This window comes from Meles meles, chromosome 9 (genome assembly GCF_922984935.1).
Source record: "Meles meles chromosome 9, mMelMel3.1 paternal haplotype, whole genome shotgun sequence".
In the NCBI taxonomy this organism is placed as follows: Eukaryota; Metazoa; Chordata; class Mammalia; order Carnivora; family Mustelidae; genus Meles; species Meles meles.
The window spans coordinates 6671174-6677243 of record NC_060074.1 but is presented as its reverse complement, the minus strand read 5'-3'; positions in this window follow the sequence as shown (position 1 = coordinate 6677243).

Genomic DNA, 6070 nt, shown 5'->3' with positions numbered 1-6070 from the left:
CCCACTTGAGTGTGGTGAATGATTTTTTTTTTTTTTTTAATGTATTGCTGGATTTGATTTTGCTGGCATTTTGTTGAGGATTTCAGACATATTGACCTATGGTTCTCTCTCTCTCTCTCTCTCTCTCTCTCTCTCTCCCTCTTTTTTTGTAGTTGTTTGTTTTTTGTAATGTCTTCATCTGATTTTGGTATCAGAGTATTGCTAACCTCATTGAATGAATTTGGAAGCTTCTCTTTCTTTTCTATTTTGGGCTAGTTTGAGAACAATATGTATTAACTCTTCTTTAAATGTTTGCTAGAATTCACATGTGAAGGTGTCTGGTCCTGGACTTTTGGTTGTTGGGAATTTTTTTATTACTGATTCAATTTCGTTACTGATAATTTGTCTATTTAAATTTCCTATTTCTTCCTGATTCAGTTTTGGGAAATTATGTTTCCTAAGAATTTATCCATTTCTTCTAGGTTGTCCAATTTGTTGACATATAATTTTTCATAATCACTTATAACCCTTTGTATTTCTGTGGTATTTTTATTTCTCCTCTTCCATTTCTGATTCTGTGTATTTGAGACTGCTCCTTCCTTTCTCTCTTTCTCTTATTTCTGATGCATCTGGCTAGCAGTTAAGCAATTTTGTTGGTCTTTCCAAGAACCAGCTTCTGATTTAATTGATCTTTTTATTGTTTTTGTTTTCTTTTTTTTTTTTAAATTTCTGCTCTTATATTTATGCTTTCCTTCCTTCTGCTGGTTTTGGGTTTTGTTTGTTCTTCTATTTCTAGCTCCTTTAAGTGAAAGGTTATGTTGTTTGTTTGAAAATTTTCCTGCCTCTTGAGGTATGCCTGTATTGTTATGAGCTTCCTCCTTAGAACAGCTTTTACTACAGCCCAAATAATTTGGATTGTTGTATTATCATTTTTATATGTCTCCGTGTACTGTATGATTTCCTCTTTGATTTCTTGTTTGGCCCATTCATTGTTTAATAGCATGTTATCTAATCTCTATGTATTTCCAGATGTTCTATGTTCTTTCCAGATCATGCGTGTATGTGTGTGTGTGTGTGTGTGTGTGTGTGTGTGTGTGTGTGATTGATTTCTAGTTTCACAGTATTGTGTTTAGAAAAGGTGCATGGTATTACTTCATCCATTTTGAATTTGTCAATACTTGCTTTGTAGACTAACCTGTGACTTATTCTGGAGAATGCTCATGTGTACTTGCCAGTAATGCGTATTTTACTGTTTTAGGATGGAATGCTCTGAGTATATCTGTGATATTCTTCTGGTCCAATGTGTCATTGGAATATACTGTTTCCTTATTGATTTTCTTTTTTTTTTTTTTCTTTTTTTTTTTTTTAAAGATTTTATTTATTTATTTGACAGAGAGAGATCACAAGTAGACAGAGAGGCAGGCAGAGAGAGAGAGAGAGAGGGAAGCAGGCTCCCTGCCAAGCAAAGAGCCCGATGTGGGACTCGATCTCAGGACCCCGAGATCATGACCTGAGCTGAAGGCAGCGGCTTAACCCACTGAGCCACCCAGGCGCCCCCCTTATTGATTTTCTACTTTGATGATATTCATTGAAGTAAGTGAGGTGTTTAAAGTTCCCTACTATTATTGTGTTACTATCAATCACTTACTTTATGTTTGTTAATAGGTGCTTTATTTATTTGAGTGCTCCCATGTTGAAGCACAAATAATTACCACTGTTATATCTTCTTGTTGGACTTTTCCCTTTATGATTATGTAGTGTCCTTTTTTGACCATTACAGTCTTTGTTTTAAATTCTATTTTGTCTGATAGTATTGCTACTCTGGCTGTCTTTTCATTTATATTTGCATGATAAATGGTTTTCTATCTCTCCACTTTCTTTCTTTTTTTTTTCTCCACTTTCAATCTAAAGACCTAAAATGAGTTTCTTTTAGGCAGTAAATACAGTCTTGCTTTTTATCCATTCCATCATCCTGTATCATTTGATTGGAGTATTTAGTCCATTTACATTCAAAGTAATTATTGATAGGTATATACTTATTGCAGTTTTGGTATTTGTTTAATAGTTATTTTTGTCATTCTTCTCTGTTGCTTTCTCCTCTCTCTCTCTTTATCTCTCTCTCTGTCTTTTTTTTTTTCCCTCCGGGGTTTGCTTGCTTTCTTTAGTGATGTATTTGGGTCCCTTTTCTTTATTTTTTACATATCTATTATTGGTTTTTGATTTGTGGTTACCATTAGGTTTATATAGAGTATCTTGTGCATATACCAGTCTGTACTAAGTTGATAGTTGCTTAAGTATGAATCCATTCTAAAGGCACATTTTTACTCCCACCCCACATTTTAGGTATATGGGATCATTCTTTATATCCTTTTATTTTGACAATTCCTTGGCTGATTTTTATAGATAAAGGTAATTTTACTGCTATTGTGCTTCCTAATATTCCTTACTCCTTCTTATGATTTTTCCTTTCCACTAATAGGATCCTCTTTATTATTTCTTTGTAAGGCAGATTTAGCAGTGATGAATTCATTTAATTTTTGTTTGTCTGAGAAACTCTTTATTTTTCCATCTATTTTGAATGATAGAGTATCCTTGCTGCATAGAGTATCCTTGGTTGCAGGGTTTTTTTTGTTGTTGTTGTTGTTGTTTTGTTTCTTTGTTTTTCTTTCAGCACTTTGAATATATCATGCCACTTTCTTCTGATCTGCAAAGTTTCTCCTGAAAAATCAGCTGATAGCTTTGTAGGGTTTCCTTTATAAGTTAATGATTTCTTTTCTCTTGCTTTTTTATTTTTTATTTTATTTTAACTTTTTAAAAGATTTTATTTACTTGACAGAGAGATCCCAAGTAGGCAGAGAGGCATGGGGGAAGCAGGCTCCCCACTGAGCAGAGATCATGATCTGGGGCTCAATCCTAGGACCCTGAGATCATGACCCAAACTGAAGGCAGAGTCTTTAACCCACTGAGCCACCCAGGTGCCCCATTTCTCTTACTCTTTTAAAATTCTCTCTTCATCACTACTTTTTGCCATGTTAAGTACTGTGTCTTGTGGACCTTCTTTGATTGTTTTTGTTGGGTGGCTCTCTGTGCCTCTTGGATGTGCATATCTGTTTCCTTCTCCAAATTCAGGAAGTTTTGAGCTATTAGTTCCTAAAACAAATTTTCTGTCCTCTTGTCTTTCTTTTCTTTTTTTGGGATCTCTATAAGGCAACTGTAGTTACATTTTTGTGGTGATGTTGAGTTCTCTTAGTCTGCTTTCACTTTTTATTATTATTTTTTTCTCTCTCCCATTCAGTTTGATTGCTATTACTCTGTCCTCCAGTTTGCTAATCTGTTCTGCTTCCCCTAGTCTACTATTTATTCCTTATAGTATGTGAGATTTTTAAAATAATTTTTATTGGGAGGAGGGGCAGAGAGTAAAGGGAAGAGAGAAAATGGATGTAGAGCCTGATGTGGTGCTTGAACTCATGATCCTGAGATTATGACCTGAGCAGAAATCAAGAATCAGACACTTAAGGACCTGAGCCACCCAGGCACACCCCTTTAGTATATTTTTCATTTCAGTTGAGTTCTTCATCTCTGATTGGTTCTTTTTTGGTTTCTCTCTCTTTTTAAAGGGTATCACTGAGGGCCTTCATTCTTTTCTCAAGTCCAGTGACTATCTTTTTGACAATTACTGTAAATTTTCTATGAGGCTTATTATCTCCATTTCATTTTATTATCTTGCTGTAATTTTGTCCTGTTCTTTCATTTGGGACATATTCCTCTATCTTCTCATTTTGTCTAACTCTCTGGGTCTGTTCCTATGTGTAAGAAAATTATTTAAATCCCCAGGTCTTGAAAGTAGTGGCATTATGGAGAAGCCCTATGTTCCCTTTAGTGTCATGTTCCTTGTTCACCAGACCTGGTGCTTAATGGGTGTCTCCTATGTATGTTATATGCATCATACTATTGTGACTGAGCCACCTTCTCCTTCAGTCCAGTCATCTGCAAGTCCTATTTTGGGCAGGACTTAGTCCCTGTGTTGTTAGTGGGCCAGTCTGGGACTGCTTTGTTCTTGAGTTGGGTCAGAACAGGTTTTCACCAGAGCTACAGTTGCATGGAACTATGGGATCCTCTTCCTGTGTTGTACCTTCAAAGGCTTTCATTCTTGAGCAGGGCCTTCAGTCAGACCATTTGTGTGTGCTTGTTGTGGGATCTGCTCATCTCTCTTCTCTGTGCTTGTTGTCTCTCTTTCCCTGGGACTGACTCACAGGTCTGACCATGTCTTTGCCCTTTCTATTTTTTTTTTTAATATGGCCTCTTCTCTGTAATCAGCTGTGGAGAGTGTGTTCTGCCAGGTTTTGGACATTTTCTGGGTTACTAACCCATTTTCTGGGTTACTAACAGTGATGTAGGTGTTATCTAATTATATCTCTGGAAGGAGGTGAGCTTAGGATCCTCCTACTCGGTCATCTTCCCCCAAAATGCATCTGTATATCTTCTCAAGTGACAGGTCTATTGTCTCTTGTTCATTTTCCAATTAGATTGTTTGCATTTATTTTTACATTTGGTCTATGAGTTTATCCTTTCATTAGTACCACACTGTCTTGAGTAGTGTAGCTACAGGTTATACACACACACAGACAGATTTTCCTAGTGTTGTCAGAAATACTCCTGGTTCAATCAGGGGAGGAATAATCCCCCTTGTGTTGCCCTTTGTTGCTAGGTTGTGGGGAAAGGAAATGCTAAATCAGGGTTTCTTTCTTGTGTTGAGCAGGGGAATGTGAGGACATTCTGACACTATTGTTCTTTCAGTCCTGGAGTTCCTTGCCTTACCACCTTTCAGAATTCTCTTTGATTGTCTTTTGTATTATTTCCTTGGTTTATAGTTGTGCTTCATACTAATATATCATTTTGTCCATGCCAGAAATAAACATACTTTTTGTTAGCTCAGTTGGCATTTTAAAATCTGTCCATCAATTGTTTAGCTTTAGTCAACCTTCTTTCTCAGAAAGAACAATGATTGGAGCAAAAGGAAATTGTAGGAATTGTCATTAATAGTCTAGTACAAGTACTTTATTTTTGAATATTTGCTGGATAGACTGTTTTCCTCAGAAGTACCAAATTATTTACATTTGACTATTATCACATGAGCTCATGATGAGGGAGCAGGAGGCTGGCTGAGGATAAAGCAAAAGCTGGCACCTTGCACCCCCTCTCCATCTACTCCCCTCGGTAATATGTGTAGCATTCCTCAGGCACCCCTGACCGCCATAAATGAGAAACAAATAGTTAACTTGCCTGCAAGACAGGAATCTCCCAACTATCTTGATGTTAATGGCTTGCCAAAAGACCATTAACATTGCCTGAAGACCTCCAGGATACTCCTCACCTCAGGACCTCTTTAGCATATGAAAGCTCTATTGAAACCTCTCTTCCCCTCACCTTCCCCCATTGAAACCTCCCTTCCCCTCACCTTCCCCCAACCACAGGGTACATAACCTGCCATCCCTCACAACCTGGGGCAGCAGCTCTTTCTGCCCATGGGTCCTGTCCCCGTGCTTTAATAAACCACCATTTTGCACCAAAGATGTCTCAAGAATTCTTTCTTGGTCATCGGCTCTGGACCTCACCTCCACCAAACCTCACCTAGGTTCTAGAACTTCATCACTCACATCATTTCTTTTTTTTCCCCCTCTATTTTTAAATTTAGGGATACATACTTAATTTTAAATGTAAATTGTCCTTGGTTTTTGCTCTACAAACAAAATTAATTTCTTATTTTCTACTATCCAAACTGTGAATGTATTAATAACCTTAAAATAGTTGTACTTTTTGAAACAAAGTCTAAATTTCAAAGACTAGAATTATTCACTAGTTATTTAATAATGGAGTAAAACATATAACTTGAATGAGCAAAGAAAATTTTTTTCTGCCTGTGATGATAGTATTATGAACCTGCTGCTTTTAGATGAAGCAATAAAAGTATTTCATAACCTGACTTAGACCAAATAAAGAGGGTTGTAAAGTGAATTTCATTAAAAGCATTTATTACTTCAAGTCCATAACTGGAGAAATGACGAAGTTCTATTTAAGTTGGAGACAATTG